An 11,517-nucleotide genomic window follows, 5' to 3' on the forward strand; every position below is an offset into this window, starting at 1 on the left:
TTCAATTCACATTCTACCATCTACCTTGGCTGGATTTGAATCCAGGTCCCAGAAAATTAGCTGAGTTTTTTGTTTAAGTCTAGTGATAATATCACTAGGCCATGACCTCCCACTGTGCAGTTTTATATTGTCACATTGCGATATCAAATTCTCTTCTACTGTCCATGAAATTTTCCAATACCCCTGCACTGATAAACCAGCGTCAGTCCATGGTGATTAGCACTAAGCTGGAAACACTGCCTTACAAAAATGAAGGACGTAGCTATGGTTTATTTAAAACCGTAAAACTGAGATAGACATCTACTACATGGTGTTGATCACATCGTGAAAGCAAGATCACTCAGATAAATCCCTTGCAACTTTGTACAACGTTTTAAAAGTCGAGAAAATAGTAACAGCTTTTCTTTCAGGATTAGACTGATACATGATAATTCTAACTCTACATCAAACACTCACTAGTTCCACATAGCATTCAGGTTAAGTGTTCAATTTTAAATAATCAATGTTGGCACAGTTGTAGCCACCTCGCAGTAGCATCAAAAAATTGTGAGCCACACTCCAGAGACATGCTCACAAAATTATGTCTGAAAGCTCGTGATTTCAATAAATCTGTCAGACTATAATCATGCAATTTCTGACTTTATCTCCCCCATCCCAACAGCTGGACCTCCACTTCATGACTACTTGTGAAATGCATTGGACTTCGTTAAGTTCCCATTTTGAGTGACTACATATTGTCTGCTTTGAGCCATTTTTTAATATTTTAGCTAGAATTAACCAGGCCCAGTGATGACTGAACCCTAACCTGCTGAGGAAGAGGAAGTTTGTTTTATCTGCAGTTTCACGAGGGAGGTGTCAAGGACTTTTTCAGTACTGAGAGCCTCAGTTCATTGTATTTCTGTGCTGGGAGCTTTACTGCTTGGTTTCTGGATTTTTTTTCCAATAGAATTGTTTTTCCCCATAAGGTAAGCACATCTAATTGAAATTATAATTCTTTTAAAAAGAAATAATTTAAATGTGGTTTGAGTAACTGATTAGTTTGGCCAAAGATCTTATGCTTTCTAAACGTTTATTCTTACACGTACATTTTTGCAAGACAGTTCTTGTGTAGTGTAACCCAGGGCAGCTAGTGCCTATTAAAGTCATTCCCTCTTCTTCACCAAACACATTGTATGCGATCTCATACAAACAAATGTTTGCCTTCTGCAGTTTTAGAGAATTATTCCTGCTTGTTGCTGGGTCGATTTTTTTATTTTCTGTTTTTAATTCATTTTGACTTCTCTGCATGGCCAAGTTGTATTCTGACCCTTTATCAGATGTAAAGTTTTCTTTTAAACTTCTCACCTTTTTGTCCATTCAGCTCTGTGGCAAATCGTTGATGTCTGATTTTTTTCTTGATGTCTTTGATCAAGTTGAAAGATAAAAGTCACAAAATTCAATCCATGAGAAGAGAGAATTATAATGGAAAACAGTTGCTTGATAGCCCTTCATGTGAGCTTGGTGACTACCCTGGTTTTTAGCCCATGTTCTCCAATCGATATGAAACTGTAAAATGAAGTGATTTGTCGTTTGTTACATATTTGCCTGAAATTTGTTTGCCTCTGTGTTGCCTTGGAAATAACAACAATAACACTTGGCAATAAAATGTGAGGCTGGATGAACACAGCAGGCCAAGCAGCATCTCAGGAGCACAAAAGCTGACGTTTCGGGCCTAGACCCTTCATCAGAGAGGGGGATGGGGAGAGGGAACTGGAATAAATAGGGAGAGAGGGGGAGGCGGACCGAAGATGGAGAGTAAAAAAAATAGGTGGAGAGAGTATAGGTGGGGAGGTAGGGAGGGGATAGGTCAGTCCAGGGAAGACAGACAGGTCAAGGAGGTGGGATGAGGTTAGTAGGTAGATGGGGATGCGGCTTGGGGTGGGAGGAAGGGATGGGTGAGAGGAAGAACCGGTTAGGGAGGCAGAGACAGGTTGGACTGGTTTTGGGATGGAGTGGGTGGGGGGGAAGAGCTGGGCTGGTTGTGTGGTGCAGTGGGGGGAGGGGACGAACTGGGCTGGTTTAGGGATGCAGTAGGGGAAGGGGAGATTTTGAAACTGGTGAAGTCCACATTGGCATATATTGGCATATTGGCAAATAACACTTGGCAACTTGGTATTGTCACACTGAGTTATCAGAGGTCCTCTATTGCAGCACAATACAGAAGATGGTCCACTACCCGCACAATTTCGAACTCTCTTTTGAGCTGCAGCAACATATCGAAAACACCACTGTTCACATTTTATTTTTGAATGTGTATTCTCAGAAGGATTATATAATCATTTAGATCTTTAAGATGTTGGAAAATGATAAATTGATTAATTTGTCTATCTGCTCCTGTCTTTGGTCACACAATTAACATGAAGCAACAGATGGATATGTTCTCTTGCAGTTTCAGACGTACCACGATTTTCAGTGTGTGACGATCAGTCAAGGATGTAGCTCTTTTATAACCAAAACTGTGACATTGTGATGACCAACCCCTGCATTGTATTAGCAACACGATCAAAGCCAGGGGCGCTGAGATAAACCCATGGCTATTTTGGCAATGCTTATTGATAGAGTCACAGAGTCACAGAGATGTACAGCATGGAGACAGACCCTATGGTTCAACTCGTCCATCCTGAATGAACCAAGCCTCATTTGACAGTATTTGGCCCTTATCCTTCAACACCCTTCCTATTCAAGTGCCCATCCAGATGCCTTTTAAATGTTGTACCAGCCTCCACCACTACCTCTGGCAGTCATTCCATACACAAGCAACCCTTTGCATGAAAAAATTGCCCCTTTTAAATCTTTCCCCTCTCACCCTAAACCCTCTGGTTTTGGGTTTTACCACCTCATTGAAAATATCTTGACTATTTACCCTATCCATGCCCCTCATGATTTTATAAACCTCTATCAGGGCACCCCTCAGCCTCTGATGCTCCAGTGAAAATAACCCCAGCCTATTCAGCCTCTCCTCGTAGCTAGAAACCTCCAACCCCGGCAACGCCCTTCTAAATCTTTTCTGAACCTTTTCAAGTTTCACAACATCCTTCCAATAGCAGGGAGATCAGAAATGCGCATAGTATTCAAAAAGTGCTGTTTGATGAGAGGCCAATGACCTGCAGTGTATCACAAGGATCAGTACTGAGACCATCTTTGCTTGTTATATACATAATTAATATAGATGAAAATGTGAGGGCAATGTTCAGCAAATTTCAGATGACACCAAGATTTTAAGAGTGGCGAATAGCGAAGAAGATGATATAAGTTACAGGAAGATATAAATAGCTTGGTCAATTAGGCAGACCAGTAGAGGTAGATTAAATTATTCTGACTGGCCTTCTCTCCTGTCCCTAAAAACAGTTATTTTTAATTTTATTTTTAGTTTTCTTATTTTCCTTTCCATTTTACAAGAGGTAAGTGTAATACCTTCTGAAAGCTAATTTTGAGAGCCAATTTAAAAATAACCAACAGCAAATTATTTAGCTTTAAAACAAAGTGAGGTTTATTCCTGCATTCAAAACCCACAGGAATGCTTTGTGACACAAATTCACACACACCCTCCATCCAAGAAAGGTGGAAAGTAGAAAGAAGGAAGTTATTATTTATAATTATTATTTAGTTACTTAAAATGCAAGATAGCAAAACTATTGTGCAAAAGTTAATGTCCAGCGAGTCAATGTTCTATTGAGGTTCACAGATTGTAGCTGAACAGAATTCTACTGCATTCCTGCAAAATCCTGCAACACCTCGTGGATATACAGACTTGAGTCGCTTGATGTGTTCAAAATTGATCCTAGTCAACACAGAAGTAGTGCCATAAACATAATGTTAAATATCCTATTGGGAGCTCTTGTGCACCATGTCATGCCCCTACATCAGGTCCAAAGACCCAGGTTCAAATCCCACCTTCTCCAGAGGTTGGTCATACAACATGTCCAAACAGCTTTACTGAAAATATCAAAAACTTCCCTTGTTGCAAAGTTGTCTACTTTGATGGAAAAGACAAATTATTATCTGAATGAGAATAAATTTGGAAAGGATGATTTGCAATGAGACTTGCATGTCTTCATTCACTTATCACTGAAAATAAGCATGCAGATACAACAGGCAGTGAACAAGGCAAATGGTATTCTGGTCTTCATAACGAGAGAATAAAACTGCAGGAACAGGGATGGTTCGTTGCAATTATACAGGGCCTTAGTGAAATCACACCTGGAGTATTGTGTGTAGGTCTGGTCTCCTCTCAGGAATGGTGTTTTGGCTATGGACTGAATGTGAGAAAGGTTTCCCAGACCAGTCCCTGTAATTACAGGACTGATGTGTGAAGAGAGACTGCATTAGTTCAGCCTACATTCACCAGAGTTTAGCATAGTGAGGAAGGATCTCATAGAAATCTGTAAAATTCTAACAGGACCAGACAGTGTAAAATGATAAGGATATTCCCGTACACCAGCGAGTCCAAAACAGTCCCAGCCCAAGGTTATCTGGAAGAGCATTAATGACTCAGATGAGGTGAAACATTTTCACCAGAGAGCGATGAACCAGTAGAATTCTCTGCCACAGAAAAGATTTGAAGCCAAAACACTGGATGTTTACAACTGCCAGTTAGACATTGGCCTTCAGGTTACAGAATCCAAGGGTATGGGAAGTTGGACAGTCAGCCAGGACTGTACAGAATGGAGGAAGAGGATCAAGATGGCCTATACCTGCTCCTCATTTCTGTATTTCTATCTGTTCTTAATATGAACGCAAGACTTTATCTCGACAACAACTGTTTGCTGATTACATTTGGCAATCCTGTCATGACAGATGCATCTATTATAGATAGATCGGTGAGCACAATGTTAAGTGTGTTTTTTCCTTTGTTGCTTCCCTCATCACTGCCCCCGGTACAATTTTGCAATGAGCAAGTTTGTGTAGGAGGATAGGAGGAGCTGGGGAAATGTTGGTTGGGTTGTGAGAGGTGAATGTGGGTAAGGTCAGTGGGATTGGTTGGTGGGAAGGGTGGTGTGGATAGGTGGGAAGGAAGATGGACATGTTGTGTCAAGCTCCCTTCCCCCTCTGAATGTTGACCTTACACAACCTGCCCATTTGCTCCGCCCCCACTCATCCACCCGACCCTTTCCACTGACCAATCCCCACCACGCCTTCCCTGCATCCACCTATCACTATCCCACCTACCCTTCCTCAGCCACACCCCTGTTCCCTCAAGTTATTTCCCAGCTCACTCCCTACCCACACCCCTTGCCCCAGTTCAGAAGGGTCCTGACTCAAAATGTTGACTTTCCTACGCCTCTGATGCTACCTAACCTGCTCTGCTCCTCCAGCTCCACATTGTGTTGACAGTTCCACAACTATACCTGTTCACCTTGTCCTCTTCATTGGAGGACCTTGAATTTCCCCACCTGAGTATGTTCTATGTCTTGTCACCCTCATTGGGTGCTCCACCAGCTGAGCAATCTTCTGGGGTGTTCGGTGACAATTAGTTGTAGTTTCATTGCCCATGTTGACCTGATGCCATGTGACTTCTTGGAGTCAAAGTCAATATTCTGGACTCCCAGGGCAATTCTCACTTGTTTGCCTGTCACTCTGCCATAATCTCTAAGAAGATTATCAAAATGGTGGGATGGTGGTGGTATCTGGAATATTGTTAGTAAGGTACGTTTCAGTGAAAATGACTCTGTCGGGCTCGTGCTTGACTAGTTTTGTCAGACAATTTATGCAGCGGCTCCCAAATGTCAGGAAGGTTGGTTATAGTGTGTTGAAAAGATAAATTTGCCATTGTTCGAGCCTCACTTGGTGCTGGGTAATCCTTCTGATTTAAATTCCTTGATCAGAATTTGCCGTCAGATAACATGACTCGATTTTGTGTTTGGCAGTTTCAAAGACCATTTAACAGTTAACCACAGTGGTTTCAAATATAGACCAGGCTTGGTTAGAATGGTATATGTTCTTTCCTAGAAGGACATCAGTGAACCATGTAGGTTTTTACAACAATCAGCAATAGTTCCACGGTGACCATTAGCTTTTGATTCCAGATTTATTAATTGAATCCAGATTTCATCACCTGATAAGCTCGGATTCAAACACATTCACTCAGAGAATTAACTTGGATTCTTTGGACTACTGATCTGATAATAAACCAACCATTCAACCACCTCCTGACATTTTAATATATCGCATTCATTCTGTGGATCACTTTCTAAATTCATTGCATTACAACAGAAATGGGAAGAATACACAGACATCCTCTTGTCTCACTCTCCACAATGGAAGTTGAGAAATATTTTATCCAAGTCTGGATATGTGACACCTTTTTCAAAAGAGATGTCAAGCTACTGAGGCTAAAGTTTCCTATTTACTGTTTCCATCCATTCTTGAGGAGAGAGGATATATTTATTTCATTCCAAGCTCATGGAAACTTTTCTGAATTGAGGGAATTTTTAGAAAATAACGCTAACGTATCAATAACATCATTAGCACCCTCTTTTAAAAGCTGAGAATAGATTTAGTGATGGACGTTGAAATCCACCACCCCCCCGCCCCTAAACTGAGTACATTCTGCAACCATGCAGTCTCCAGTGCTTCCTGTGAGTGCAGTTTAACAGGGAGGTGTCCTGATTCTTCAGCTGAGGGAGAACAGTAAGCGATAACCTGTGAGAACTTTCCTTGCCACTGGGACAAAGACATCAGGTGATGGTGCTATCTGGGACATTGCCTGGAAGGTATCACTTGACACAACAACAACATAACATCAACAACCAGGTTCCTGCAAAACCTCAGCAGGTCTAGCAGCATCTGTGAAAGGTAAAAAATGAGTTAAAATTTCGGGACCGGCGACTCTTCCTCAGAACTGGTATAATTCGATGTTAGTAAGGAGGACGATGTAGCATCAACGGGGCTGTGATTACAGTTCACTTTTCCGGGGAAAAGCTTGATGCCAGCTGATTCAGCTGCATTTCGTTGTTGGGACTTTTCAGTGATTGATACAACTGAGTGGCCTGCTGGACTATTTCAGACAGCAACTAACCACATTGCTGTGTTTCTGGAGTCACTGGTCAGCCAGATCAGATAAAGATGAACAATAAGAATAGATTTAAGGTTTAGTGATAACACCACAAGACTATCACCTCCCACTGAGCAGCTTAGTGTTGAGATATCAAATTCTCTTAGCCCCGTACAATGTGTGTGAAATTTCCCAATACTCCTGCACTTGTAAACTAGCAAGATAAACAGAAATTGCTGGAAAATTTCAGCAGGTATGTCAGCTGAGATGAATGAAATAAAGCATCTGTGGACAGAAATCAGAGTTGAAGTTTAGGGTTGAGTGACCCTTCCACAGAACCAACAAGCCTTTTAAACAAACCTCTACCCATGGTGATCAGCATCAAGCCAGAAACACTGCATGTCAACAACAAAGGAGCTAACTGTGGTTTCTTTAACATTGTAAGCTGAGACAAGCATCTACTACATGGTGTTAGTTACAAGTTAGAATGCCGACCATGAGGCGAAGTGGCAATAGCGGACGCCAAGAGCAACCTCCTGCTGATTGTTTTCATTCCACTGGTGTTGCCACTAGAAGAGTTCTTTCTGGTTTTAAACTTTCTGATGTATGAGACTGTGGGCACAGAAAGACCCTGGCCTGGCAAAGCTAAAAGAGATGGTGATGATGGGGGAAACAAAAGGGCCATCACCCCCAGAAACCTTTCTGGACCCAGTCAGACAAGATCAGTTGAGCGGATGGCATATTCCTGTGGGGAGTGAAAATGAATATCCCGAACAAAGTCCACCACCAGATACTGACTGAACTCCACTGGGGTCTTCCAAGGGTTCCCAAAGTGAAGATGAGTGTGAGACATTGTATCTGGTGGCCAGGATTGGATGCCGACTTAGCCTCATTGGTGAGTTAGTGCCAAGAGCACTATCAAGGACAAAATTTACTGCCAGCAGCTCACACATGTTTGTGGGAATGGCTGGGAAACTCTGGACTTGGCTACATGCTGACTTTGCCAGTACTTTTGTGTGCTCACTGTCCTTACTCATTGTGGATGTCATTCAGAGTAGTTGGACATGCATAGGGTCCATTCACCAAACACGGGGATGATGATTGAAAAGGAACGAGCACCTTTCGCAATACATGGACTCACAGGGGTGTCGGTCACAGACAACAGGCCACCATTTACCAACAGGGAATTTGTGTATTTCCTAAGAATGGCATTTGGCAGGTAAGGACAGCTCCATACCATCCATCATCCAATGGTCTGAAGGAAAGAGCAGTCCAAACTTTGAAGGCAGGCTTAAAGAATCATCCTACAACTTCACTCAAGACCAAACTGTTCTGGCTGCTGTATGACTAGAGAACCAACTCTCACACTGCTACAACAGGGGGCAAAGTTTGGTGTCGAAACCATGGGAAAAACATTGCATGTGTAAGCAGCATGGCGAACATGAGGTCCTGACCAAGCACTTGGACGAAACTGAAGTCGGAACATTACAAATGGGGAAGAAGCAAAAAAAATCGGGGAGTCCTTTAGAACAAGGCTGTGGGAAAACCTGAGTACACCCAGGAGCCAGTTCTAAAGGTGATATTGGGGAAGGGGAGCAGGGAGGCTGGGGATGGGAAGCAAATGGTGATGAACATTGAGGAATTTGGGAATTCTGCACAATGTAAGGTAAAGTTAAAATTGCCATGGACCCAGAGGACTGCAGCCTCAATGGAGACAGACAACTGCATGCTGAGTTTGGCCTGAGGATCACCACACCTCAGGTGAACCTAAGAAGGAAGAATCTTCCTGGTAACCTCAGCCGGTGGCTCAATGGAATCCACATTGTTGGCATCTCTTTGCACAGCAAATTTGCTGTCCAGTCAACTGAGCTAACCAAGTGTTGCATCAGTTGTCTGGATTGTGGGCTGATACCTCTGAGAATTGTTGTTGTTGGTCAGAGAGAAACTTGATATTGAAGGTGTGAAGCCCTTCCTGGTTGGGAATCTGACTGGACAACGTCATGGATTCCTGAGTGTTACATGTGTGTAGCCAATGGCCTTTCAGACCTGAGGGAGCCAAGTGATGGCTGCAAATTAAATGCTTCTTCCTATTGGCTGTGCTGGGTCCGTGGTGGATTGGACACAGTGAATTGTTTTCATATAAAAGGCGTTAGAGGCCTCACAAATGCATGTATGCACAGGCGATTGGGAAGTGCCAGAAATGCCCCTGTTGCGGTTTGAAATGAGCCAGTGCAAGGTGGTTCAGTGAAACTATGACCATCAGCATCACTGGTTTTACAATTCTTCCCCAATCTGAATGCCTTCAGATCTCACTGAAGAAGGTAGCATAGGTGGGTGATTGTTCTCCCTGGTGAAACAGAGTCACTAGTTGGAACAGTCTCTCTGCACCCTGACTCAGCAGACATTTCCTCTTCGTGAAGGCCGTTAACAAGTGTATACATCCTCCACTTTACATCAAATGAACCTTCCATGCCTTGACTTCCATGGCCTTACCTGGTAAAGAATTCCATGGATTCATTGTGAAGAAATACCTCATCATTTGAGTCACAAATGGCCTACCCAGTATTTTGAGACAATGATTCCTTGTCCTAGACCCTTACTAATGGGGAAAACATTATCCCTACATCCAGTCTGTCCAGTCCTTTCCAGATGTTCACATATTTCAGTGAGATACTTTCTCATCTCCCTGCACTCCAATGAATATAGTCCCAGATGTTTCAATCTCTCCTCAAATGAAAATCCGGCTGCTCTAGGAAGCAGTTTGGTCAATGCTTACTGAAATCCCTCTGTGATGAGTATATTCTTCCTGAGGTAGGGGGATCCCAGCAGCGCTTGGAGAGGTGTGAACAGCTGCAGTGGGATATCTTTGTTCCTGTACTCAAATCAGTCAACGCAGTAAAGGCTGAATTAAGATAATAAAATGTGAGGCTGGATGAACACAGCAGGCCAAGCAGCATCTCAGGAGCACAAAAGCTGACGTTTCGGGCCTAGACCCTTCATCAGAGAGGGGGATGGGGGGAGGGAACTGGAATAAATAGGGAGAGAGGGGGAGGCGGACCGAAGATGGAGAGTAAAGAAGATAGGTGGAGAGGGTGTAGGTGGGGAGGTAGGGAGGGGATAGGTCAGTCCAGGGAAGACGGACAGGTCAAGGAGGTGGGATGAGGTTAGTAGGTAGCTGGGGGTGCGGCTTGGGGTGGGAGGAAGGGATGGGTGAGAGGAAGAACCGGTTAGGGAGGCAGAGACAGGTTGGACTGGTTTTGGGATGCAGTGGGTGGGGGGGAAGAGCTGGGCTGGTTGTGTGGTGCAGTGGGGGGAGGGGATGAACTGGGCTGGTTTAGGGATGCAGTGGGGGAAGGGGAGATTTTGAAACTGGTGAAGTCCACATTGATACCATATGGCTGCAGGGTTCCCAGGCGGAATATGAGTTGCTGTTCCTGCAACCTTCGGGTGGCATCATTGTGGCAGTGCAGGAGGCCCATGATGGACATGTCATCAAGAGAATGGGAGGGATGCGCCTCCGCCGCATCTGCTCCCACGATAAGACATTCCACTCCCGCACATCCCAGATGTCCAACTTCTTTAAGGACCGCAACTTTCCCCCCACGGTGATTGAGAACGCCCTTGACCGCGTCTCCCGCATCTCCCGCGACACATCCCTCACACCCCGCCCCCGCCACAACCGCCCCAAGAGGATCCCCCTCGTTCTCACACACCACCCTACCAACCTCCGGATACAACGCATTATCCTCCGACACTTCCGCCATTTACAATCCGACCCCACCACCCAAGACATTTTTCCATCCCCTCCCCTGTCTGCTTTCCGGAGAGATCACTCTCTCCGTGACTCCCTTGTTCGCTCCACACTGCCCTCCAACCCCACCATACCCGGCACCTTCCCCTGCAACCGCAGGAAATGCTACACTTGTCCCCACACCTCCTCCCTCACCCCCATCCCAGGCCCCAAGATGACATTCCACATTAAGCAGAGGTTCACCTGCACATCTGCCAATGTGGTATACTGCATCCACTGTACCCGGTGCGGCTTCCTCTACATTGGGGAAACCAAGCGGAGGCTTGGGGACCGCTTTGCAGAACACCTCCGCTCAGTTCGTAACAAACAACTGCACCTCCCAGTCGCAAACCATTTCCACTCCCCCTCCCATTCTCTTGATGACATGTCCATCATGGGCCTCCTGCACTGCCACAATGATGCCACCCGAAGGTTGCAGGAACAGCAACTCATATTCCGCCTGGGAACCCTGCAGCCATATGGTATCAATGTGGACTTCACCAGTTTCAAAATCTCCCCTTCCCCCACTGCATCCCTAAACCAGCCCAGTTCATCCCCTCCCCCCACTGCACCACACAACCAGCCCAGCTCTTCCCCCCCACCCACTGCATCCCAAAACCAGTCCAACCTGTCTCTGCCTCCCTAACCGGTTCTTCCTCTCACCCATCCCTTCCTCCCACCCCAAGCCGCACCC

The 11,517-nt window shown here is 44.7% G+C and overlaps 1 protein-coding gene across 4 annotated transcripts in view; it reads left to right on the forward strand.

Annotated features, from left to right (window-relative positions):
* Positions 1–896: 896 nt before the first annotated feature.
* Positions 897–11,517, forward strand: part of LOC125458550 (uncharacterized) — a 68,918-nt gene continuing 58,297 nt past the window's right edge. For all 4 annotated transcript variants that reach the window (XM_048543933.1, XM_048543934.1, XM_048543935.1 and 1 more), the window contains exon 1: positions 897–965. The gene's annotated coding sequence lies outside the window, so the exon portion shown is untranslated. The remainder of the gene's footprint in view (positions 966–11,517) is intronic.

The sequence above is a fragment of the Stegostoma tigrinum genome, chromosome 13 (genome assembly GCF_030684315.1).
Source record: "Stegostoma tigrinum isolate sSteTig4 chromosome 13, sSteTig4.hap1, whole genome shotgun sequence".
NCBI classification, from domain to species: Eukaryota; Metazoa; Chordata; class Chondrichthyes; order Orectolobiformes; family Stegostomatidae; genus Stegostoma; species Stegostoma tigrinum.